Source organism: Frieseomelitta varia, unplaced genomic scaffold (genome assembly GCF_011392965.1).
Source record: "Frieseomelitta varia isolate USP_RPSP 00005682 unplaced genomic scaffold, Fvar_1.2 scaffold_523, whole genome shotgun sequence".
Taxonomy (NCBI): Eukaryota; Metazoa; Arthropoda; class Insecta; order Hymenoptera; family Apidae; genus Frieseomelitta; species Frieseomelitta varia.
Genome location: NW_025110283.1, coordinates 50,564 through 76,385, shown reverse-complemented (window position 1 = coordinate 76,385; position 25,822 = coordinate 50,564). Strand labels below are relative to the sequence as shown.

Below are 25,822 nucleotides of genomic sequence, written 5' to 3'. Positions count from 1 at the left end.
TCGTCAATCACAGTTGTTGAAATTCAAACGAAAAGTTGAAAGATTTTCTCTCTGTCGGATAAACGATTCGGTGAACATAACGACGCGATAGTTGTGAGCGAGTCGGTGATAGTTGTGAGTCATAGGCACAAGGGAATTTCGAGGGAAACAAGGGAATTTCAGGGGGTTCGGCTGTTCTCCTCTAGCGTGGAACGATATCGTAATTCAGGCCACGACGCTCGTTCTGTTTATCATGCGACGAATCCCGTGATAAATTACGGTAATTACGTTTTCTTAGTCTCGCGGAGATGCAAATTACCTGCGCGCGACTGCCGGCCGGTGCCGGGATAATTGCGTGAAACCTTTAGCTGCGAATTGCCTGTCAAGGTTGCGGCGTCTCCTCGAGCCGGCTCTATTGAAAACGGCGCTTTCAACGATTGATTTTCAATGCCTGTCTCGTTTGCGCGTCCCGTTGCTGATAAACCAGCGCGCATAAACCGCCAGAACGAACCACGTTCAAAGCGATTCGATCTGCAGATTTCTGAATAGTCTGCTACTTGCGATCAGCAACGAGACGATCCTTCCATCCGTATGTCCGTTCGACGTAACTCGCCTTCTCAGTGATTGATTAGTCAGGTTTCGCATCATCTTGTTATATTGGGTCGGCCAAAAAATAACTGTATTTTTCTTTTTTTCCTTTTTGTGAATTTTTCGTGCTTTATCCAGACAATATATATATTTATATACATATATATATATTTTTATAACTTTATTAATTTTTATTATTTTCTAACTTTATTAAGACGATATATATATATATTTGACCATTTTGTTCGATCGCCTTTTGCCATTATTCGGGCAACTTCGTGATTCCGCGACTTCGAAAAAGTTTTTATCTTTCTCGACGAAAAATGTTCCGACACGTAGCTTTTAATTCTTATGTTTTTACTTTGAGAGTTTTGCCTTACTATGTTTTACTTTACTTTATTGTATCTTCTCTCTTCGTTGGAAAGAAAAAAAAACCAGATATTATTGTATTTTTGATGCAACGAAGTTTCTTGGAAATTTTAGAATTAAACAAATTCAATCTTTGTTTTAACCACGTGCGCTGGCAACTGATTGCGGACCATAACGAGTGACCGAACCGTACACGATCATTCGTCGCTTTCTTTTTCGAACTCGTCGGCATGATATCACCGGACAGAAATCATTGAGAAGCAATAAGTTTATTAGTAATAAATTTATTATTTGTTTCGCCTGTACATTTGGTTATACTTAAATATTTAAAACTGAGAAAATATCGCTATTTTGTGATAAAACATTGACGTGCATAGCACGTCATTACAGCGCAAGAGGTTAAAATTGTAACCATAACAGATGATTATAATAATCTGTCCCTGCTAGCTTGTCTTTTTCGATCAAGCGTTACCACGTTTTAATTAAGCGAGAGGGAGGGGGAGGGGGGGGGTCAGTTTCGCGGTCACGGGCGAAAATATAGCCGCAGACAGATCGCGTGTACGCATTATGCAAAGTGCCCTCTGTTCCCCGTAAAATCGGTCTCGAATATTGCCGGGCTCGAGAGAGCTGCGGTTTCCGATACCGTTTCGCACACGTTGTGCAACAGCCGTGATATCGAAAACAAACGGACAGAAATCGAGAGAACCGGACCACGTATCCGGCGTGTACTACTCTTAACGGAGGAGATTTTTGAAAGTCGTTGATCCCGTTTCAAAACGAGGCCCGTGCATACGTAAGAGGTGGTTTCGGTTCGGTTAATTATTCGAAGTATGCATCGTCGTGAAAGGTTTGTCTTGTAAAAAATATTCTGTTACATTACAAGAGATTGTTGCATGTGAAAAATTGATTTGGTGAATAGTACGCCATTACTTTGAAAGATTCATTCGATAAGGAAGAGGTATCTCGTAAAATAGAAAGTAGAGATTAATAAATCAGAATTTCCTTTTTTGAGACATTAATTTAACTCTGTAATGTCAGAGTATGATGAAAATTTCATCTTTGATATACATATGTATACACACTAGAGTTGTTACTTGTGAGATATCTGAATGATAGGCTAGGTATCTATTATTTCTACTCGTACGTCTACGATGTAATTTTTATTTTAACGATAGATAGTAAAACAACGAAGTAATTATTTTAATTATTTTAAATTAGGTGTCTTTGTATAAATATAATAGTAGCACTGAATTAACAATATTTCCAGTTGTGGAAAATATTCTTCCAAAGCTTGCCAAAAGTATTTTTTTAGCAAGTTTTACCAATCTTGGATATTTCTTTCTCTCCGTCATTCTAATGGATATAAATTATAATTTATTTTAGTACTTATCAGAGAAATATAAATTACTCGACACGTCGGATAACATTACATCGAATGTTCGGGTATCTCACGAGTATCTCTTGTTAGTATCTTATATACTCGGATAAAGATACAAACTCTAACACACACCACCGTCAGTTTTAGATAAAACCATATTTTCTTGGTAAATAAGGCTGTACTATTAAAGATACTGATATTTGTCTACTACTATTTAAGTTATATTTTTGATTAAAACGACACAGAGCTTATGTGTCTTTCGAACATGAAATTAACGAAGGCTCCAAACTTTTGACGTTAGTGCTACTTCCAGTGTTATTGTCTCGACAATTTTAAATTTCAAAAGTAACTTCCAATCTATTTATTTCGAAAGTCAAAGGATCGTATCGAGCAAATAGTAGAAAATTGTTAATTTTCATTTGTTACTCTTTCGAGAGATATAAGCTTGTAACAAGATGGGCGACACATATCCCGAGTATTATTGTCTCGACAATTTTAAATTTCGAAAGTAACTTCCAATCTATTTATTTCGAAAGTCAAAGGATTGTATCGAGCAAATAGTAGGAAATTGTTAATTTTCATTTGTCACTCTTTCGAGAGATACAAGCCTGCAACAAGATGGATGACACATCTCGAGTCGATTCCACCTGCTCCATTTTCGTTCGCTATCACTCGTGATATTACAGGCGGAGGAGCTACGACCAGCTGTCAGCCGGTGTAACAACTTTCCCAAGGTATAAATTTGTAGACCCGAGGAAGATCGCATCTTCGACTACGTGAAACGTCCCCCGGAAGTGTTCCCTTTAAATTGTTTCAACTGTTTCGTTCGAGCAGTGGTCAATAATGAGGCCAAATTGCCGGCGTTATTGCCACGCAATGATCTACGCGCACGCATACCACGATTATTGCAATTAGGCAACGTTTAATTAATATCGTTAATCATCGAGCGTTCAGAACGAATATCTAATTCGCGACCGTGAAGTCCTGCTATAATTCTGCGTGTAATCAAGGCAGTGTCTCACTTATCTTCCGGTGATTTCTTTTCTTGTTTTTAATATTAAATTCACGGAGTGTCGAGTTTGGAAGTCATTCTAATTAAACGTTGGTGATACGAAGTACAATTAAAATGAATTTTTCCGCTGCTTGACCGCGTGTTAATATGTTAATTGTGCATTTTAAAAATACCTCGAGACGCAACTCGAAGGATTCCAATCAGAATATTAAATTTGAACGCGCTAGAACGCGTGGTTTGAAACCGAGCAGAAATCACGTTAATTGCGAACCACAGTGGTAGATTTGACGCATGCTGATTTGACTCTATACGTAAATAACGAATTAAAAGATTCGTCGAGCGAACGAAACTTTTTCTGAAAGCGTAATTTTAATCGAGTTTCTGATAACAAGCGGTAAATATTAATGAACTAAAAAAGTTTCTCTCTAAATAAATCAGAGTGCAATAAATTGATATTAATCAGATCTATCCCCCCTCCCCCATTCCCCACCCAAAAAGGCAGCGTGATCGAAATAAATTAAGGTTGGTTCGCACGCGAGAGTCTTATCTGACACAACGAATCTTTCTCTGCAGACAACGTGTCGTTTATAAAAATTGCTCTGCCGCTCTAGACAGCTCAGTCGGATTATTCAAATTGGCGATGGTGAAAATAAAAATTCGGGGCATCCTAGCGGGATTTCTGCCAGGTCGAGGCCATTAATCGATTTTTATCGCAGTGGGAGAGCCTCGGCCGCACGAAATGATCGACAATGGCCAATTAGGGCAGGGCAGATACGTTTCTGGACAATTGTCGCGTTTTCGCTTTGGCTACCGGCAGCTGTCAGTGTTAAATCTTTTCCGCGGCAAACCTTTTCCGTATTTCCTTCGTTGAAAAGCCGGTGATCGTTTCACGGCACCTTGGTTTCAAACTTAGGCTAGGTTAGGGACCAGGTGTTCGAATTTTCCTTTGTACCGAGGCTCTCTGTACCGAGAAACACATTACTCTTTTGCTAGGCAGCTGGCCAAAGGCATCGTTGATGAATTGTTATTTTTGAAAAATCTACGAAGCACGAGACACGGAGAAAAGATGGGATTCATTGTGCCGGTGGTATGCAAACATCTGGTTGACAAACTTCTCTTTGAGAGAAAGTTCGCCTCCTTTGAAGGACGGAGCGTATCGAGATTTAGGCGTTTGCTGCTTTGTAACATTTCGTTGAGTTATTAGCAGTCAAGATCCTCGTGCTTCGCGAACGTTCACAGCGACGAGGATTTTAAATATAACTGAGATCCGAGAGAAACCTGGAATTTGGCTAGGATAGTCAAAGAGCGATCTTAAGGGCGAAGAGCGCGTCAAAGGGAATGAAAATGTCATTAGAAATCGCCATCAACCCTATCTTCAACCTTCTTTGAGTCGCGCTCTGTCCAATTTTACGTTTCAAGATGCCTGGCCTTTCGTTTCGATTTCTCCCCGAACGTTGGAACTCGTTTTTCATTGAAACGAGAGCCAGAGAGTTTGAAAGATAAAAATTGGAGGAATTACAGGCACGGTAGTTTGGAAGATTTACAGTAACAGATCGGGCATTTTTCTGACGAGCTCGAGCAACGAGCCGAGTCAAAAGCGTTGATGCCTCGCATCAGAATTCGTTTTTTGTAGCAAACTTTTCGGAACGTATCGGGACATCGTTGCGAAAGATATTATTATTGCGAGGAAAACGGCGTATCCGCGCCAATCGTTTGCCCCGTGTACGATCATTATCATGCGGCGAGCGTGTTCGGGTAAGTTTAAATCAAAATTTTAACGTCGTTAACTTCTTGTTTAATCATACGGCATCTTTCGGCGCATTTTGTTTTATGAACGAAGGGAGCAAAAACAAGGAAGCCAGACCGTGTGTGGAGTATCTTTTTTTTCTTTCTTTCTTTCTTTTCTTTTCTTTCCTTTTCTTTTTTTTTCCCCTTTTTCCCCACGGAAACTGATATATATTTTTTAAGCTGCTAGCCGGACTGTGGCTGGTTGCCTCTTAACAAGTGGAAACATTAGCAGACATTGTTAAGCAGCACGCTCACGAGATCGCGTGATTAAAGAACGCGTTGGGTAATTCATTTTGCGGCTGACAGATTGAAATTTTGATATCTCGACTTGGTCGTTTTATTGTTTCAACTTTTAATTGGCATCGTCGAGTCGTTTCGAATCGTTTAGAATTAAATCAGTTACGGTTAATTTTGGAACTTAGCTTCAACATCATTTTACATTGGTCGTGGATGTTTGTGCACTTTCATATTTTCGTGAACTAAAGAATTCAGATCTACGTAGAAATTTCACACGTTGAGTATTATAAAAAAAAAAAATATTCTACTTTTGGATATATTACCAAAATGTGGATGAATATCTGCAGTTTAATATCAGGGAGAACGTACGTAAGATACGAAATGAAATCAAGCATCGATTTTGTAATAAATTTTCTATATTATTTTAACATTTAACCGAACTAATCAATTTTGGACCGGTTTCATTATGAATTTCTCGTAAATAAAATTATAAAATTTCTAAAAGGGATTCGTCGTGAGAAATTCTTTCTTGTTTTTTTTTTCTAGCATTGCGTCAAGAAGAAATTAACCAAATCTATATAGAAACTTGACCGTGCTTGTGTAATATACAATTCTGGGCTAGGTTGAAACAGTAAGTCTGACGGTTGCCTAAAAATTAATTTAGTGCTCCGTTGCGTATCCGTTTGTACTATATATACAGAGTGTTCCATTTTAATCTACAAACACAATTATCTCCAAAACTATCTGTCATTTAAGAAAGCGTATCTCAAAAGCATTTTTTTTTCTGTACTATAAGAGAACAGTACTTTCGTACACTTAGTTTGTCTTTAGATAAATTTTTTTTTCTGTACTATAAGAGAACAGTACTTTGGTACACTTAGTTTGTCCTTAGATAAATACGTGTTGATCACTACTATTTTCAAGTGTAATTATGTAATTTTTTTTTACGTCAGTCGATGCAGCAAGTCATTTTCTATAAGAAAGTATTAACCTATATATATATATAAATCGAAAGACTTAGTTTAGAAGATACTTTAACTTTAATTTTATAAAATCTGCCACATTCTTGCATTCATACTGTTCTTGCCTCTTATGCACAGATTTTATAAAAAATCATTTTCTAAACTAATGGGTTTTAGACGTAGATCAATACTTTTTTTTGCAAAGAATTATTTACTGCATCGATTGACGCAAAAGAAATTATATAATTATAGTTGAAGAAATAGCAGTGGCCTTCGTATCTCTTACACGCGCCTGTCTAGAGACAAACTAACAAAGTGTGCCAAATTGCTGCCCTCTCGAAATAGAAAAAAAAAAAATGCATTTGTGACATTTTTTAAATGACGAATAGTTTCGGGGATAATTGCATTTATAGATCGAAAATGGGACACCCTGTGTGTGTATGAATGGTTGTACGCGGGCCACGTGTGGAACGGCAGGACCGTCTCGCGACTTCTTGGCGCCTGACGCGTTAGCTCTCCCGGAAACCAGTCGTTTCATTAATTTTCATGTAAAACGAGCGTGCTGTTTTTGTGAGTTTCAACTATACAACGTTTGTTTATTATTTTTATCAATCTTTCCACCGAATTTACGATCGTAATGCGCTGTAACGTGCTTTTTTACGATTGCCTCGAGTTGATTACGTAAAAACAGTTTACGAGAAGCGTAAAGATTGTTCCAAACGAGAGAAATTTATTTTGTATTATTTTCAACGCCGGGAAAGTGAAGTGATACGGATGACGCGTGAAGAAGTCTTGCAGTTGTAAAAAAAATATTAAAGTCACGTCGTAGTAAAAGAAACATTCGTTGAAAAACGAGCGAAAGGCTAAGAAACGGGAATGAAAAAGAACAAATTTTCGAAATTTCCATTCAACTCACATCGATATAAATTGATTGAAGAAATAGTGTGGCATTAACTATAAACGCAGTAACGACTATTGCACGTATTTTTGTCAATTTAGCCATTTCATGATCTTTATAATTTCAAGAATATATGTATAATAACAATTTTTATTGATGGTCTACTGTTTCGAGGGAGTTTCGAATCTCTAATGTATCGTTTATCACAAACAGGCTTGAACAGATTCGTTTTACTTATTAAAAATTATAACTTAATATATTATTAAAAAATAATATTAATAATAATATTATTAATATTAAAATTATTAAAAACTATAACTTAATATATCATTAAAATTATAATTTTATAACTTAATGTATTTCGTAGAATTTTGTACATTATATGTAGTTTTTCGCATAAGTGCATAACAATCCGCAGTCTAGTCTCATAAATCACGTGCTACATCATACATATATCCAGTGATTTTTATTATCGATCCATTTCCATTTGTAGATCGTGAAGAGATTTTTACCTCACGAAACAATAGTTCTCTCGAAGCGTCATAGTGACAATTTTCGGCACAGTATCGTCGAAATTTGTCTCGCGAAAGTCGCCTGAGAACCGGTAGAAGCATTTCCCTGTTTTCTTCACCCTGTACGGCTCTGGATCCTCCGTGGTCGATCGCGTTTTCTCCGCGGATGACGACGGAGTTTCACGACTGAGAGAAGTTTACGGCCTTGAAGCGGTCGAAAGCGGGCAGAGCGAACTTCCTCGAAGCAGAGGCTGTAAATCAGAACGTTCGTTCGTCCGTGTTTTGGTATTCCCGTGACACAATTTAGGATCTCGACACAAAGAGTTAATTGATTTACTTCCGTTCAGTCTTACTTGGAAGACCTTAACCCCTTGCGCCGGCAACCGGTTCGCGGACCGTAACGAGTGACCGAAACCGTATACGTCGTTTTCTTTTCCTTTTGAACTCGTCGGTACGATATCACCGGACAGAAATTATTACGATGTAATAAACTTATCTGGGTTGCGTTTAAATATACTTGAAACTGAGGAGAAATGTTGCAATTTTGGGACAAAAGATTCTCGACGTGCGTGACACGCTCATTCCAGCGCAAGAGGTTGAGGACCAGCCAGGCTCATGGTAATACTATTTTGTTCTTTTTTTCTCTTCAAGATTTCATCGATGTATTCATACGACGCGGCGAATTCTATAGTAATTAGCATAACGGCACACGAAGACAATTTTTTTTTACGTCGATGCTTCTTTTGTGAAATATTTATTTAGCTAAAAATTTCGGTTTTATGAAAACAATTATACCTACTGTGTATTCCCGTGCACGCAGAGATGATAATCATTTTGGATAAATTTCACCGTTACATTTATACTTTACATTTAGTTTGATACGTTCAGTTTCTATACTATAGGCGTCGTTAATCTCAGAGATAAATAGATCTATACACAGTGAGTCACAAAAAGTACTCGCACCATCCTTCTGCAATCTGCAAACATGAATTGGTATATCAATGAAAATAATAATTCAGCTTCATCATCTCGGCACACATCGTCGTTATGAAACCATATCAGTCGTTCAATGTTGACAGTTGCACGTGTACAGATATTTCTGTGACTCACTTCTGTATAATGTGCTTCAACTTCTAGCCGACGATATACAAATTTAATTTTTTCCTTAAATTTTCACTTTTAAATCGAAACCAACCAATTCCTTTCTACACAAATGTTTTTTATTATTTTCGTCGTGCGAACTGTACCGACTAATATATCAATCACGAGAGAATAAATGATCGATGATTGGTTGGTTTTCTCGACGATTGCTTTCTCCGATATTGTCAATTCGATCGATGATCGGCGACGAACAGAAGCGACGCGAGATATTGAATATCGAGTTCTTATGAAATTCGAGGCCCTCGGGACTTCTTTTATATGGCCGCAGGATCGTTGGAGCGTTGACTCGGTACGGATACAAGAAGGAACAGGCAACCGAGGCCAAGTAACACTAATTTGTAATGAATCAGCACTCGAGATAAGCTGCCAGCTTGTGCAATGATTTATAGCCACTCCTAAGCAAATTATGTAGATCGCGGTATTTGATTAGCACCGAGCAGATAGCACGCATAGGTCGATGTTGGTATCGCGAAACCTCTGACAATCACTGTAACCGAGTGTAAGTAGATGGAGTCTTCAACCCGCGATATTGATCGATTCTCTTCTCTTGATTTCATCCCCAGAGTTTCACTTTGATCACTCGATCCATCTTTGATTTTTTTTCTTCTCTCGTCGTATTCAATTGCAACATTGTTATTTTCGAGAGGAGATCGTGTAGAGCGATTCATTTCGACACATAAAACGGAGCTGATCCCATAAAAAACGATCTCGAACAATAATAATATAAAAAATAAAAATAATTGGACTCATACACACGGAACAAATATAAAAAAAATTTCGACACAGTAGGAGTTAGAATTTTTTTTCTTTTTCTTTTTTTTTTAGTCCTTGTAATTTTTCGTAGAATTTTGATTAATCTGCAACGGCATGTTTTTGAATTTTATAATCAAGTGATGCTTTGTAAAATGTGTTTATTTATTCACTTATTGATTTTACAACTTTCATACACAAGTACGTAAAAAAAAAAACGGACCTTTAATTTTTAATTCTTTCGACTTTAATTCGAAGCTGTTGAACACGTCGAAAGATTGTATCATCTTTTCAACATAATCAAAAACCTAGACAATTCTCTGTTTCTCAGATTCAATTCAAAATTTCAACTCTTTTGCAGAATAAAATCCCAACTGATCCTTTGGAGCCATAATGCGTTGAAAGATCTCCCACTCTCTCAATACCTTGATTAGTTCAATTAGGAATTTCCCCTAAAAAATTGAAGATTTCATTTGCGTTCGCAAAGTTTATCACTCCAACGCCCTTCGAAACTTATTCTCCAGTACCGTTTATTAGATTTTATTAATCTGTTGTTTCAGTCGTGTCCAACGATCGAAACAATCCTGTTTTGTGTTCCATCGAAACGATTGAAATTTGGTACTCGCTTTGGTTTAAACAATTACGCTGCAGAATGATGGGGAGGATAGAGAGAGCTGATGGTAATGGTGTGCATCGAGGAACGGCTGTGACGGCTCGGCGCGTGAAAGTTCCGCTCGCGTAATACGGGCCTAAGTTCGAGTAGTAAAGGGAATGCCCTCGTCTTTATCGTAGCCGGTGTTTCAGCATTGACCCCCGCCGCTTTAATAAAGCAGCGGGGTTTTCGATTCGATCTGTCTGGACACGCCCAGTGATCCTTTCACGCTTCTTTCTCAGCTTATCCGATCGTCCTTTCTCTTTCTCTCTTCCATTTTCTCTTTGTCTATCGCTCAAACCAGCTTGTCTTTGTCTTCTTAACCTCTTCCTATATTCGGTTTAGCAGAAATAAGTCTTATGCACGTTTCGTAAAAAAAAAAGGGAAGATGTACCCGGACCTCGGAGTATCTCGCGTAACACTTTCTCTGTCTCGACTGACATATTTCTGACGCGTGTTACATATCTCGTCACTTCCTTGCCACGAATTTTCTTAGTTTAGTAGGTTCGTCGCGAGAACGAATTTTCGATAATCCAGCCTGTTAGACAAGAAAGAAGCTTTATTTTCATTTAATTCAACCTTTTAATGCCTGATCGCTTTCATCTTTAGTCCCTTTCTTGCATTATCTTACATTTTCTCCGTGTGTATTTGCTATTAATGATTTCTCGATTCGTCGACATTGAAATCCATTATTATTGGTAGACATAGAACGCGAGAGGAATTGAAGAGTCCAATGAAAGAAGTGTGAAAAAGGATTTTCATTAATTTTGACAATGAGAGACAATGTAAGTGACGTCCCTTAATTTATAAACATAATCTTGGCAAAATATGAAAATGCTAAAGTAAAATTCTCGAGTGTTCAATACATTTTTCGCCGTTACTCTTCGGTTGTAACTTCACACGCTCATTCTCATCGAGATTTCCTTCTTCTTTGTTTTTGAAACCTTGAAGTCGTCAGTTATTGCGTTCAGCTCGTTGAGCGAGATGTTACATTAAATTATTGTATTACTAAAGCATATATTTACCGATTGACTCGAAGAAGTAAGAAGACGAAATTATGTGGAATTAGAGTAGTCGGCATTTAACGGCGAGCACTTAATGGCAGCACTTAAAGCGTATTAAAAACTCTTTTAGTTTTTGCGAGAGCGTGTGTAAAAATCACTCGCTCGAAGTACACAGTGTATAAGTTATATTTACAAGTCATTTTATATCCTGTTTGAAATAATAACTTCGGTAGAAACAGCGATGATTACGCGTGCATTGATTATCCAAAGCATCGATTTACACGGAAAATTGATTTCTCGATTCGTCGATTATCCGAACGTTGTAAATCGTAAGTTCTCATCAGTTGCCAGCCAAATGGAAGAAGGTGAAGTTACATCTGCCGATGTTTTTCGTTTGGAAATGAATTATGTTATGTTTAAAGAAGAATTAGTTGTCGCACCTAACGTATTAATTATGCTGTGCCAATATTTGATGTCCCAACAATGGAAGTACGTTTTCGCTCGTGACGATTGATACTTGAAACTCGCGTACACGACTTGCCAAGGTTTCCCTCACGATTTTTTTTATTCAGAGTTTTATTTAAACATGTCGTTCTTTGCAGTTTATAGTGTGAAAAAGCATTGCGTATGTTCTGCGTCTCAGTTACTCGACTCGCTTGACTAAACGTAATAAATTATTCAAATTCTGCTACATTTCTTTTCTTCATTCTCTGTGCGATTAAGATTTTTCTTCTTGAATCCGAGATTTGATAGTTTATAATTATTAGACTTGTATTAATATTAATGATGTTTAATTAACTAATAATCATTACCAGAATCAACGACTAATGACTATTGGGTTATTAGATTATTAAAAAATTTTACAAAATTGTAAAGATTGCAAATATCCAACGTGCAATGTTCTCTGTGCTATATTTATTGAGTGAAATAATTTTTTGAATCACATTTCTAAGAATACAAGTTTCAAAATCCATTTTATATATATATATATTTTTTTTTTTACGACTCGGTGCAATGTTGCTACAATAATTGAATGGAATCGTATTTATTGCTCAAAAATTTAACAAACATGATCCTTCGGGGATATTCCTAGTATCTTTTGTTCATCTCACAGGCAATTACACAGAGAGGAATTCTTTCGTATTAATAAAAAATTCCCTCGTTCGTCCCGAACAATTTCAATAAACATTATCGTCTATAGCTTGCTGTAGCAACACAGCCGATGCCCATTCATTATCCATTCATCCAAACATTTTTCTCGTTCGTTAAATACAGCCTCGTAAATTCATTACCGTGAAAGGAAACTTTATCTTCGAGATGCGTGCGCGTATTCCCTTTTCATTCTCATCTTCTCGTTCAACCACTCTGTGAATAGCGAAATTCATAAACACTCGTGCACAACGTGTCTTCCATTTGCAATTAGGCAAAGTTGTTTCATCGATAAAGCACACGACCCACTGTCGATACATCGGCTTGAAACACTGAACCTTTCACACGCGATAAATAATTAAAACCTGATAGATTTTGATGAAGACAATTTAATTAAAAAACGATAGATTTTTCAGGACAACGGGATAAAAGTTTGAATGGGTATTCTATGTGTTTATTGGGATTTTCATTTTCTTGGCGTGTTTTAAACGCTGTTTCAATGTTTTGTGTATGCAAAGAAAATATTTGTATTTGTTTAGGGAAATCATTGTTTCACGATTCTAAGTTTTGGCGTGCGTGTTCAATCTCTTGAGTCTTAAATTCCTTCGACATCTTCGTTCATTTTAATCCCAGAGATTTCGACGTAGAATTAGTTTCGTTTCGTAACATCTTCGACGTTGCAAATTAATTGTTAGGTCTGTTGGGTGAATCTTCTAGTTCATTTGATTTTTCGTCTGAATTTTAATGAATGAAAGATGTATACTCCTTGAGCAATATTCTCCAAGAAAAAGTTCAGGCGAAAAGAAATAGGAAAGAAATTGATTAAATATAGTAGAATCTCACTAAAATATTGTAAAATATGTAATAAAATACAGGGATTCCCCGCGTTTAAAAATTAAATCTGCTTTAGTCGAGCATCACACTGTTTCTTTGTCGTTACCGACTTCTTCTCATAAATTTCATAATTCCGTTTTTTGATGCGGCTACTCTTAACACAACTATACGAGTTAAATTCCTGTGAGATGAAAAGAATTTTATTACGTACGTCAATAACAAGTCGCAGAAAACATAGAAAATAAAAGTTGGCAAAATCATTAGCGACTTTAGATTATTCGCATTAGGCGAGGCAAATCCTCGTAGAGCGCGATTTCCTACAACGCGAAATTTCATACAGCTGCGTTTAAATTTCAAATTTATTTCAAAAAATTATTGTAAATTTTAAATTAAATTATTTATTTTAAATTTCAACAACGGGAAAATCTGCCGTACAAAGAGAGAGCCTTGATACACGTATGAAACGAAGTATACCTTTTATCCTTTGACATACGAACTAAATGAAATTTGGCGTTATCAAAGAAATATTTAGTTTTCACTTAACTAATTTTTTTAAACCCGGACAATTTATTTAAACCTAATAATTTATTTGCAATTTAATTATTTATTCATTTATTTATTTATTTAAATCTAATTTATTTACAATTTAATTATTTATTTAAACCTAATAATTTATTTACAATTTAATTATTTATTCATTTATTTATTCAAACCCAGTAATTTATTTACTATTTAATTATTTATTTATTTAAACCTAAATAAACCTAAACAATTTATCATACACTAGAAAATAATTTTCATACTCTTGTCGACAAAGTGTCTGTCAGAGTGTCATAAACGTACGTTACTTGTAAACATTAATAAAAAATTAATAAACGAACGAGGAAAGAACAAATTAAATAAATCGATAGACCTTGGGGAACGCGTGACGTCTTCACCTCAGACGTCATTGTATGTCAAGGGGTTAAGGTTCGATCGCCGGAGCCAGTTGCCGAGAATTTCCACGTGAGAAAGATGGCGTTAGCCGCGGAGTCGCGCGTGTCGTAAATTCCCCACCGGTCGGAAGGAAGAAAACAGCGAAAGAACAGCGTGGTAGCGTGAAAGTACTAGCGGAGAATTAAGCAAGTGTCTGGGCTATCGCCGAGCAACGTCGCCGAGCCTGTTGTATTTATTTCGAAGTTCCCCAGTTCGGCTCGTAGCTAGGAGCCTGACAAATGCAGATATCTTTACTGCGCATTATTTCGCGCTCTACAGCGCGACTGATAACGCCCGACTTAGCGCTATAAATTCTATTCTCCTTTTGCAATTGTTCTAGCGAAGTGACGGGCGGAGTGGAGGCGAGATATACGCGCATCTCGGCTAGTTTCAGCGAATTTATCAGCCAGTTTTCTTATTCCGTGGCCATCGTTCACCCCTCTAGATACCGACGCCCGGTTTCACGGTTGCGTTTCGCGATACAGTCTCTCTCTCTCTCTCTCTTTCTCTGTCTCAATTTGATAAATCACGTATTTGAGTTACATGGAAAGTCCTTTTAACGGTAGAACTACCGACGATTAAGGCATAAAGTGTTCATCAGAGACATTGAAGTCCAAACTTTATAATACAATGGCCTGTACAAACTTTTATTTGTATATTTCACGAAAGTTTATTTAAATCCTTATAAAAATACAATGTTCTACGTCCATAAAGTATCTAACAGAAATTATAAATTGGTCATTTTGATCGCTTTGGTAGTTCTAATGATGGTGTTATATCTAATCTCTGATAGTGTGGAGGGAGCTTCTGTTTTGTTTGGCTTTTTGCGCGATGTTTATAGAATCTCGCGAACGTGGGAAATTTCAAGCGATTTTCTGCGAGATCGCGAACAGACGTGCCGAGAGATCTATGCTCGATTAGTAGCGAAAGAATAGTAGACACCAACGGATTGGTTTTTTCATGATTACTGATTTTTAATATCACTCTGTCATTGTGTTGATTTTCATCGAGCAGTATTTTAGAAATTTCGTTCTAGGATATCTCCGTTCTAAATATGTTTAATAAATTATGTTAATAAAATTGACAATGATTCGTCTCGAGCGGGCAATTAGTGTCTAAATTATTTTGTAATTATTGTGTACTTTTTTGTGTACTAACAAAGTTTCACTGTTTTTCGTATAACAAACGTAGTCTATTAATAAAAGATGTTTATAATTGTCGAAATACTTACTTTTAGATGTGAGGATAGTGGATGTTAAATTATGTAGGAAACCTTGAAAAATATGTGTCTTGCACATGCATCTCTTTGATAAGTATAATGTAGCTCTATCGAAAATGTCCGTATATTGTGCAATCGCACACGAGCGTTACAAGTGTCGTAACGTATGCAACGTAACATTGTATGAACTCATACTGCTTAGAGAAGTAATAAATTTATTATTTTTTTGACCTGGGTTTAAATATATTTATTAATTATAAATATATTAAATAATATATTTTAAAATATATAATACTTAAATTATATATAATATATTATATTATATAATACTTAAATTATATATTTTATACATTTAAAACTGAGAAACTGTTGCAATTTTTGACAAAAAATTCTCGACGTGCGTGGCACGTCATTCCAGCGCAAGAGGTTAATATCGTCGTGCATTTTCTTCCAATGTCTCCTCTCGGATCTGCAACAGGTATCTTATCAGATATTAATCTTTCTCTAATGCCTCGTTGATAACGCTAAAAATTTCGAGGACTCTTCGTATCATCGCCATTCATCAAAGTAACATCATCAACTCGAGCCATTCTTCTCGCCATCTACTCCAACCGGAGTGAGAAGTATAGAGGGTGTTTCGTAACTTGTGGGAGCCCACTTCGGGAGCTGATTGTACGCCTAAAAATAATGAAAAAAAGTCACATAAATATATGTCCTATCTGTCTTCGTTTATGAGATATAATGAACTTTCTGTTTTAATTACTTTTACAAAAGATGCTCGAAATGACCACCTTGCATTTGAGGATAAGCCTGCACGCGTCTTGTCATTCATCTGGTTACTCTCTCTATCATTCCTGATGTTTCTCGAATTTGTCGGAAGCCTTGCTCTATTCTATTTCGTAGTATTTCAGCATTTTCAATCGATGTTGCGTATACAATNAGCAGGCCATGCAATAGGACCTCCACGACCGATCCATTTATTTGCAAAGTGTTGATTTAAAAATTGCCTAGCCACTCGGCTGAAACGCGGCGGAGCTCCATCATGCATAAACCGTATACGAAGTCTAATATCGACTGGAACTTCCTCTAATATTTCGTGTAAACGCGTGATCAAAAAACCAACGTACTTTGTGCCTGTTAGTTTCCCATCAAGAAAAAAAGGTCCAATTAAAAATTTATTCAATTATTCCTGCCCATACGTTTAAATTAAACTGGCGTTGATGTCTTGAATGCACGATAACATGTGGGTTTTCTTCATCCTAATTATGATTATTATGAAAATTGAATGTACCATCCGTGGTAAAACTGGCTTACTAGAGTTTGCTCTGTTTATAAAATTCATGATATCTCATGAACGAAGACAGATCGGACATATATTTATATGACTTTTTTCCATTATTTTTAGGCGTACAATCAGCTGCCGAAGTGGGCTCCCACAAAAATGTACCATATAACGAAACACCCTGTATATATATCGTACATTTCCTACGAACATTGGGCCACCCCAATGAATAGATTCACTTAAAAACGTCTGGCGTTGTCCCTCTTCTTTTTTACGCGGCCTCAGATCTCGAGATCCTAATATACCGTGGATACCGCCGCGTCCGCGCTTTCCTTCGCGCGATATAAATCGTCACCGAATATTTCACCGTATTTCTGTCAATAGGATAGGAGCCCGTTCCCTCCGTCTCGATCCTGAAAAAGGAGCACGAACTGGACGCGAGTGCGCCCAGAAGGGGGAAAAAAAGGGGGCCCTTCACGAGACGGGAGAAGGGGATAAATAGGATCGAGGGAAAGAGAGAGAGAGAGATGGGAGAAAAGGGAGAAGGTTGGCGAGATGAACAAAGGTCCAGACACAGAGAAAAGTAAGGAGAAATATTCCGGACGCGCTCCGCTGAGACAGGCCCTTGCAATCACTGTTTGAATCTTTGCCAGCTTTCTTCAAACCTTCCGCGTCTCCTACTATCTATCTGCTCCTTGTTCGCCTGTCTCTCTCTCTCTCTCTCTCTCTCTCTCTCTCTCTCTTTCGTTACTTCCTATCGGCTCCTTTTCTCTTTCTTCCCGGGGACTGGCTTGTCCTGCAGCCAGTTTTCTCTTAAACGCATGCCGATTTCGAGGGACGTAATAGGCGATTCCACTTGACGAATATACTCGCGACCCATCCGGTCTAGACGGCATTAAGCCACCGTTGCCGAGTGGAGACACCCAGGTCGCGCCCAGGCCGAAAAATAGGGATTTGCCGAGGCAGTTACTTTATCTTCAAGTTTCCCTCGAAATCGATAAAGGGCGAGTCCGAGTACTCCCCCCCCGGAACGTTGCTTTGTTTCGTGCCGAAGTATGTAGAATTAATTTTGTCAGCTGCGTCTCGAAAGACACAGAGAAGAGGCACGGTGCAGTTTTTCGAATATAATTCAATGTTCATCGTGATTTGTCGTGAGTGGATTTAATTTTATCCTTTTGTTCAATTTCGAGAGGTGATAATTTCTTTCTGTATGTTTCATTCCACTGAAAAATATGATTTTGGTTGTTCGTTGGTCTGCTTTGTGGTGAAATATATTATACATAGACTTATAAATTATATTATACATATATAATATATTAAAAATATATTATACATATTGTATATCTATATACTATATTATACGTAGAATAGATACTTATACTAGTATATACTACTTATATTATTTATACTAGTATATATTATATATATATGTATATATATATATATATATATATATATATACATTTATACTATGTATAATATACTATATCATATATAGAATAGATTTTGATAGTTGAATTTTGAATTTCATTCATACGGGATTCTAAAAAGATGACAAATAATTCGATTTTAGTTTAGAAAGAGGAGAGATAGATAAAGAAAAAACTATATTAGATTATAGCAAAGACTAACATGTGTAGACGTAGAATTTTGTTCACCTTAGTTAATTAAAGTGTCCCACTTTCCACGACATTGAAATTATGTTTATTGCACATTTTAACTGAAATTATATTTCTTAATACAACTTAATTAACTAAAGAAAAGACAAAGAAAATGATAAAGTATATAAAATTAATGATTAATAATTTTCAACAATTAATAATTTTCTTCGAACAGCGAACTATATTTAACCCTCAACTAATTTAATCCTATTTATATCCTATTAATTTATTTGAAAATTCTGAAATTCAGTAATCTAAATTATTACAATCTTCGATGGTTCGATCCATTCGCCAGTCACTCAAAATTGGACAAAAATGTTATTATAATTACACGACTGTCACACGTGACTCATCGTACCTTTAGAATATTCACTCGTTCGCGCGAAGTTCTATTTGCTCTCGTTTGTCTTCGACTTATCGTTGCTTCCGTTGTGTTTCTGTTCGTGTGTAAAAAAATGATACAACTTGGCGGGGACGAATCACGAAGCTTCTGAGCTTGTGTAACAAACTAGTACTGCGTGCGTTAATCGTCAACATCGGAGTCTAACATTGAAATATTTTTAATCGTCCGGCACGATAATGGTTGTGCAATATTAACGAGTTTGCAGCAACATCGCGACACTCGACTTTGTTCGCGCTCACTATCTCGCTATCAGATAATAGCTAGATCTTTTAAAGTTCTTCCCTTTTATCGGCACGAGATCTCTCGTCGCATCGAAAAATAAGTGTATCGCCCGTGAATTATTTACCATCGTAGAAATTTGAATTATTCTCGTTCGTCGAAAAAAAGATTGGAACACTTAGAATATTGGGGTTGCACAAATCTGGAAATCAATACGATTTCTGGGTAATTAAAACTTCACTCACCTTTGAAATTCTTCTTAAAATTGTATTTCTAAATTCAGAAATTAGATTAAACTTTTAATAAAAAAATTAATCGAAACTTGGTCAACTTTCGTAGGATTTCTTTTTTTACGTTTATAAATGCTTCCTTTAATTTCTTTTATATTAATTTATTCATTTCCCTTGTATTAATTTCTTCTTTTGTGTTTGTAAATTATTGTTGCATCGTACAATCTTTTATTTCATTCCTTTTGGACTTGGTCTATAATTATGTTCTAGTGTTCTGGGTGTTTTAGTTAATTTTTGTTGTTGTGTTGATAATATTTATCGCGTCGATGAATCATTCCCTCGCGGTCAGTTTCAAAAATTAATAGGGAAAACTTATATAAAAGTATGCAGCAGGACAAAAACATGTGACACAACTTTAAATAGTAATTAATTCAAAAAAACTTGGCTATCCAGGGACACGAACTTATTTCTCACTATGTCGATTCGTTAAGTAATGAATTGGAGCTGACCACAGTCGATTTTTAAGAGGCTGATACATGACCTCTGCATTTACAACTCGTAATTAGATTGAATTTTTATTCATTTTATTCGCGTGCGAAATCGAACAGAACTAACATAACATGGAAGTATATAAAATGTATCATTTATGTCCCGTTTCTCTAAAGAAATACACTTCAACCTATTTGTGACTTGCAACTTATCACTTAACGTTACAATCGGGAAATTATTATAAAACGTGAGTGGCAATTTTTTCTACAAAGTTGCCATTTTCTTTTTTCTTTTTTTCTTTTTTTTTTTTTTCACACAAAGTGGCAGCTTTGCCAGGGTCAGTTGCGCAAACATCGAAGCAAGGAAGCCTTGAAATCCCCGGTGTTAACGACTGTTGCATGATAATTAACTCGCGGGTACCAAGTTGCAAAACATTATGCACGCATGGCCTGTTTTCTCGAAGGAGGGAAGAGCGAATAATTTTCATAATGCGCTACTCATAACGCTACGATCCGGTTACGAACGGTCTCCTCGTCGCGTTTGCTTGGGATTCAACAAGAATGGCATTGAAGTGTTCGCAGTCCATGGACGGGATGAAGTGTTTCGACTGCAATAGTCGATAGTTGCGGAAATGGTTGCCTGTTTACCGATAATAAACTGACAATGTTGTTCATTCAGCATTCCGGCACGTGGAAATGCATGACACGTGGACAGAGTAAGTGTTTTTGTTACATGTTGCCGTTCTTCTTTTTTCCCTGTTTTAATCATCCTTTTCCTTTTTTTTTTTTATCTTCCTCCTTTATTTATGACAAAATAGTTAGCCACACGAATCGGAAAATAGAAAAGTCTCGCGATGCACGCGTGCTTGGATGTTTGCATATTGATAAACACAACGTGCCGGCGCGATATTCTCTGCATGGAAGTATTTAGCGTGGTCTTGCGCAATGAAAACGTTTTATGAATTGTAGATGGAATTCTTTATTTCAAGCTTGAAAAATATATTAACCTCCGGGACGGATTGATTGAAGACCTTGGCGAGAATAATCTGTTCAAAAGTTTTTATGAGAAAAAAAACAAGAGAAGAAATAAAATCTTTATTACTCGTTGTTAGAAAATAACTAGCAGTGCAAACAACTCTTACTGATTCGTAGGTTTTATTATCAATCCAGTATCGTCAGTTTCCTTGATAATTTCTGGTTTTTTTCAAATATCTTTTTATACCGCACTGATCTACGATAACTATAGGCATTTCTTCAAGTGTTTCGTTTACTCACAAAGAATATACACGTATTCTGAATCGTTTCAGAAGTAGGCAGTGAAAGTTTTCAAGTAGTTCAATTTTCACGCTGCGAAGACAACATTCTTTTGTAATTGTTCTTGGCACCGATCGGCACTTTATGATATTAATATTAATTCAAATTTTATCTAAAATTTATAAATTATCAACTTATAATACAAGTTTAATCGTATTAATTTTATTTTATATATATATATATATATAATATAAATAAATTATATATATATAAATATTAATTTAATTAATAATTTAATTACAATTATATTTTATTAAAAGTATCAATGTTAATAATTTATTTAAAATTAAAATTTGATATATAATTTATATCAAATATAATAATATTATATAATTTTTTTATATTAATATAATATAAAAATATATACTATATATATAAATTATATATAAATTATATAATTTTTTATATTAATGTAATATAAAATATATAATATATTTAATATAATATAAAATAATTGTTTATAATAAAATTATATACAATTTATATGTAATAATATATAATATAATTAATATATATCGACTATAATTTTGTCAAAAAGTGAATTTATGGTTCTGATCTCTGGCGCTAAAATCTTCAGTTCGTACTCGGAAGGAACAAGAAAAAAATTGAAAATATGTCGCATGAGTCTCTGTCGCGAAATTGATACTTATGACTTACTCGGCGTGTAAACGCTGGTCCGTCGAGTCGAGTTGCATCTCCTCGCCAGCCGGTTTTACAGTTAAGGTACCGGCCTTGACACCGCGAACATTCAGGAAAAGGAATGTTAACAAACGGTTCACAGCTTCTCCGGTTCGGTGTTAGCCGCGGCTCGATGACCACCATTAACCCCGAACGTTTCAATTTCTTTCGCACTTCCTGCCTGTCCGACTGGAGCGGATTCGAATTTCCACTGGATCAATTTTATCGGCTCGTGTGTCGCGTCATTATACGACGCATCGTCGTTTCTATATTTAACCATGTCGATCAGTAAATCGCGCGAATTTGTGTTTTTACGATCACGATCGAAGAAACGGAACTCGTTGAATTTTTTTCAAGGGGGATCGTATTTTGAATATCTCGCGGTGTTTTGCGCGCGTTCGGTGCATTCTGTAGAGTTTTCTGTCTTTAAACATTCGCGCTGGAAACCGATTGCGGACCATAACGAGTGACCGAACCCGTATACAGTAATTCGTCGCTTTCTTTTTCAACTCGTCGGTACGATATCACTGGATGGAAATTATTGAGAAGTAATAAACTGATCATTTGTTTTGCCTGGGTTTAAATATATTTATTAAATAATAAATATATTATTTAAGTATATAATTAATAAATATATTTAAATATATTTATTAATTGCAATACCATTATTAATATTATTATAATAATATTATTTAAGTATATAATTAATGAATATAATTAAATATATTTAAATATAATATATTTATTATCTAAGTATATTTAAGTATGCTTAAAACTGAGAAAATGTTGCAATTTTGGGACAAAAAATTCTCGACATGCCTGGCACAAGAGGAAGCGAAGAAAATTATGAAAATTAGATAGTTTTGTTAATCAGTACTTGATTTCGAATAAATTTGAGAAAGTGAACAAGCGTTATCAATCGGTCAATAATAAAAATAGTTGAAAGTTATTTGTGTCGCAGTAAATTGTGGCAATTTAAAAGAAAAATGTTCATTTGGGGAACGAAATATTTTACACAGAAATAAATGTAGTTTGAAGACACTGTTGAGCAGGAGAAAAATTGCACGACTATTTATATAAGTTTTCTTAACTATGTTGAAGAGGAAGTGATCTGTAAAGATTTAGGGCAGACGGCTCAACTCGAGTGAGAGGATCGGTTCTACACGGAGGAAATGTCAGACTGTGCTACAAAGTTTGAAGACATTAGTCAAGTATTTTAGTCGGCCAACAACGCGTGGGGTATAGCCACATGTGTTTGAATTTCTGTTCCACACATTTAATATACACGTATTGTGGCAAGAATAACGTTGAATATAAAGGAAGTTGTAACAATCGAAAAACATTTCGACATTGATCAGTCATATAGACTCGAATAGAATAGCAAATTCTATTTCGTTGGAAGAAGAATTGTAATTAATCTGTTGTCTCTTGTCGTTAGACTGCGAGTTTTTACAAACATTATAGAAATTACATTGACGTGAATGCAGTGTATAATATAATGCAAGAAAAAAAAAAGTAAAATGTCTAAAATGAAACATTCGTTGTAACATTTGTAACGAAAATAAATTTTCACGTGGAGTTTAGAGTATTTCCATAAATATTCATGATCTAGTTATGGTGTTAAATAAATAGAATTCTTAAATAGAATATTAGTCATTCCATCACTTTTACAGATCGTGACTCTTTGTCAGTGCCCCTTCATTTATAATTTCGCTCTCACTATTTCAATAACTCTAATCGCTATATACACAATTTTTCCTTTCCAATTTTGCGCTCAAATCAAGTTACATCGTTACAAGTTTCTTCACTCATTCAATCACCTAAAAATAAGCAAGTTCCATTTTTATGTGTATAAAATAATGGACAAAAGTGTTTGCACAGGCTAGACTTCTTTTTAAATTTATAAATCCTTTTTGTCTTCTTTTAAAATTTCGTGTTTGAAGTTGAGTTTTAGATTGTTCCAAAAGTTTCTTAATATCCATATAATAGATAATGGATGTACACAGTATTTTGTATTCATGAATGTTATAGAACAATATACAGTCCATTTTGATAATTCCATCTTTCCAAAACTTCTGTGTTTTGCAAATAAAATACTGCGTTCGAAGCGCATTTTTTATATCAAGAATATTTCACAGCGAAGAGAATTTTTTAACGAAAGGAATAGACACGGTACATCGAAATGGTGCAATGTCGAAAAAGTAGAGCGTGCCTTAGATCGAATCTTAACGTTGCATGCGGACCGCGAAGGAAATATTTAGAGTAGCTTGCAATAATTCCACAGTCCGTAGTGTAATAATTTCAATCCTCGAAGAGTCGAGTTTACGTGGAATTTCAAAGAAAGCTGTCCGAACCAGCACGAATGTTTCTACGTTCAAAAGTTCAAGCAACGCAGAAGAAGAAACAAGCAAAGCCTAACCGGGGCCGAAAGGGAATAATCATAATAATAATAATAAAAGAAAAGCGATTAAAAGTCCCGTGGATACTCTTTCTAATTTTGAATCTCCATTCGATCCAGACACGCCAGGAGAGACATCCGCGCGCCTGAAAGACGTTTTCACTTCGAGGGAAGAAAATGTACGACTAGCGGGTGGCTCGACGTGACACGTGCCGTCTCTCATTCTCGCACGCGCGTGTTTCGAGGGAAACACAGTCCTTTTACGTAACCAGGCGTCTGGGCGTGTTCCTCTTGATGAAATTCCACGGTGATAGGAGCGGGCGATGTAATTGCGAGTCGAAATAACGCAATGGGGAACGATTATTTCGATCGAAATCGATCGGATAGGAGAAGAACTTCATCGAGATCTCGAGCGTTGATAGCTCGGTTGGTTTTCCTGTCGAGTTGCTTGAGATAGCAATGAGAATTTATTTACCTCGTGTTTCGTATGTACCTCTGCTACTTTTGTGGGAAGTGTAATATATATAGGAATTTTATTTTCTTATGTGAAAATATCGGAACTTTTTTTTTTGTAAGATTGCAATTTTTCTACTCGTAGAAACGTAGAATTGGAGTATTTGGATCGAACCTTTAATTTTCTAGTCAAGGAAAAGTCGAGTTGTTATTATTATTTATTTTGTAGGTATAGTGTTCTTTAAAAGCTACGTATTATAAATATCGTATACGTTATACATTCAAGTGTACCTTGCGTTTTAAAAGTAGAATTATCACTTTTAACGCGATGTCGTCTTGTCTTGTGGATTATGCTCTCAATGAACTCTCTAGTTTCTCGTCCAAAATACATTTGAAAAGATTTAGAGTGAAATCGGAGAGAAATGATCTCAAAGTTACTCTCATTTGATTTTTATTGCAAATATGAAAAACGTAATTATATTATTGAAATATAATTACGTTCTCTTGAAATCCCGTTTCCATCGTTATCGATGGCCCACCGAAATGCTGTTCTCGTGCTGCTTAACATGTTATTTGACATCGGGTAACTTCGATCTGACGAATATCATGTTGCGGTTGCGGTTGAGATATGCAGAATGAAGAATAACGCGATATTTCCCGCGGAATTTCAACGTACATCCTACTTACTTCAAATATACTCGCTAAAGAAATAAAATCGAAATTGCTGATACAACACAGTTGCTCAGTATTTGTTAAATATTAATATCGATGTGGTGTGTATTTCTTATTTTCTCTATTTATTATACAAATCGTGTATTTGTTTATTATAGATATATTTATCACGATGTACGTTACATTATATTATAATCATTATAGTGTACGTTGCATTGCAGTCATTGTGTTATATTACAATTTATTTATTCGTCACGTAACAGTTGAATATCTCTGACTGTAATGGAATGTAATACTCTTGAATTTATTTCTGATTGAAGGAAAGTGGAAAAACCGAGGGAAATTCAAGCTCCGGGCACGCAGATGTGTTTTAATTGATCCACGAGGATTCAAGTTTCTCAATTGAACGTGTCCTCCGATAATTCCAGTTTCGTCGACCGTAAACCAGTTTTCATGTCGAGCAATATGCGGGAGAGAATACTTCGCGTCGCGAAACCGCTTTCTTGAAAACGTCGTTGATTTTCAACGCGTTATGCAAACTCCTTCTTTTTTTATTT

The 25,822-nt window shown here is 35.8% G+C and overlaps 1 protein-coding gene and 2 long non-coding RNA genes across 4 annotated transcripts in view; 1 reads left to right on the top strand and 2 right to left on the bottom strand.

The window, feature by feature from the left end:
• LOC122533381 (tRNA dimethylallyltransferase-like) overlaps positions 1-25,822 on the top strand; it is a 109,933-nt gene that overhangs the window by 45,130 nt on the left and 38,981 nt on the right. The window lies entirely within an intron of this gene.
• Positions 348-20,426, bottom strand: LOC122533383. The gene is made up of 3 exons (XR_006307699.1): positions 20,360-20,426; positions 8,146-8,153; positions 348-358 (listed from the first exon to the last, which is right to left on the bottom strand). It is a non-coding gene; the product is annotated as an uncharacterized LOC122533383 (long non-coding RNA).
• LOC122533385 lies at positions 17,490-19,084 on the bottom strand. Its single transcript, XR_006307701.1, has 2 exons — positions 18,769-19,084; positions 17,490-17,972 (listed from the first exon to the last, which is right to left on the bottom strand). It is a non-coding gene; the product is annotated as an uncharacterized LOC122533385 (long non-coding RNA).